This window comes from Polistes canadensis, unplaced genomic scaffold (genome assembly GCF_001313835.1).
Source record: "Polistes canadensis isolate GaletaPanama2010 unplaced genomic scaffold, ASM131383v1 scaffold_114, whole genome shotgun sequence".
Classification (NCBI taxonomy): Eukaryota; Metazoa; Arthropoda; class Insecta; order Hymenoptera; family Vespidae; genus Polistes; species Polistes canadensis.
Window position 1 is genome coordinate 445,879 of NW_014569661.1, and position 1,660 is coordinate 447,538.

Sequence of the window (1,660 nt, forward strand, 5' to 3'; positions counted from 1 at the left end):
TATATATATATATATATATATATATAATATTTTATAGAGCGACATAAAGGGATTGTGAAGCACCCGTCGATTATATAACGCGAAGAAAAAGTTAAAATGAAAATTGGAAGGACGATATGTAAACTGATTTTTTACTAAACGATCTAATAATGTAAAATATTTCGTCGATCCATATTTTTAACGAAATTTATTTTAAACTGTCAATGAAAGCACTGCGTGAATGCACCATTAATAGTCTGTCTATAGTAATTGTACTAATCAGATATACACACATATAATATATATATGTATATACATATCTATGTATGTATATATACATTCAATAACTATATAAATTTATCTAAAACAAGATATTAATATTATTATTACTAATAGTTGGCTGTTCGTTTCAGTTCGTGAAAAAATGACGTAAATTGGCGATATGTCATGGATCGTTCCATAATTATTATAATCGATAATACTATAATCTAATGTAACGAAAATAGCATATATAGATGTAACAAAGTTAGCCTAATTTTATGAAAAAACTATTTATGTACATACTCGGATAAGCACTGATGCTTTCTCACACATTTGTAAGCATGCACATTACTTTCGACGCTTATAACAATAATAATAATAATAAGAAGAAGAATAATAATAATGATAATAATAATAATAATAATAATAATAATAATAACAACTAGATAAAAAATTATTCCTCGCGCACTAATATAGTATTATATTTGTATATATTTATATTGATTTCTTCATAGGCACGTATGATATAATTATATTTTGTACGTACGTTCAAGCAGAAGAATAGAATTTTTTTTTTTTTTGTTTAAATAGCCTTATCGCTTTCTTGTATTTTCCAAATGGTATTGATTATTTCTAATAACTATTCTTCTAATAAACGAATATAAATGAGAAGCGATCAGCGTTGCTAAAGCAAAAATAGTTGCAAACGCTGTACATACAAAGAGATTGATTGATGTTCATGAAGAAACGAGAACAAAATAGGCACATCCAGGTACGTAGTTCACACGCGAATTGCGTGCATAATCGCGATCGTTTACTGGACATAGAATATACCGGGTAGCTTGACAATTTAGCGATCTAAATTGCAAATTTAAATCTATGAAAGTCGTGATACCACCAAAAACAAATTTAACAATTGAATTCCGATCGTAAACATGGATAGCTATATTAATTAAAAAAACAAAGAATCCAAAAAGTTTAATCTGTTGTTTAAAGTGTGTAAAAAATTGCACTATAATTGGGGGGGGGGGCATTATCCTCCCTTTTGTTTACCTGCTACTTCTAATCTCTACTATCAGATAATGATACTAAATAGAGAGAAAAGAAAAAAAAAAGTGATAAATAATTAAGAAAAATAAAAATTAGAAAAAAAACAAAATGAATCAAGAAAATAGCTAACATCATATTATACATAAAACAAAAATATTTATACTTATTGTTAGCGTCCACGGGTTCTCCGATGTCGAAATTATTAATAGGTCACTAACATATTAGCGTAACCTTATTACGATATAAGGCGTATTTTAAAAAATGTGCGAAATGCGAGGATCGAACGATTGCTCGATATATAGGGCGCATGTATTGTATGTGTGCGAGTAATTGTATATGTGTATATATATATATATATATATATATAATA

At 27.3% G+C, this 1,660-nt stretch overlaps 1 protein-coding gene across 7 annotated transcripts in view; it reads right to left on the minus strand.

The window, feature by feature from the left end:
* LOC106787749 overlaps window positions 1-1,660 on the minus strand; it is a 26,976-nt gene that overhangs the window by 7,053 nt on the left and 18,263 nt on the right. The window lies entirely within an intron of this gene.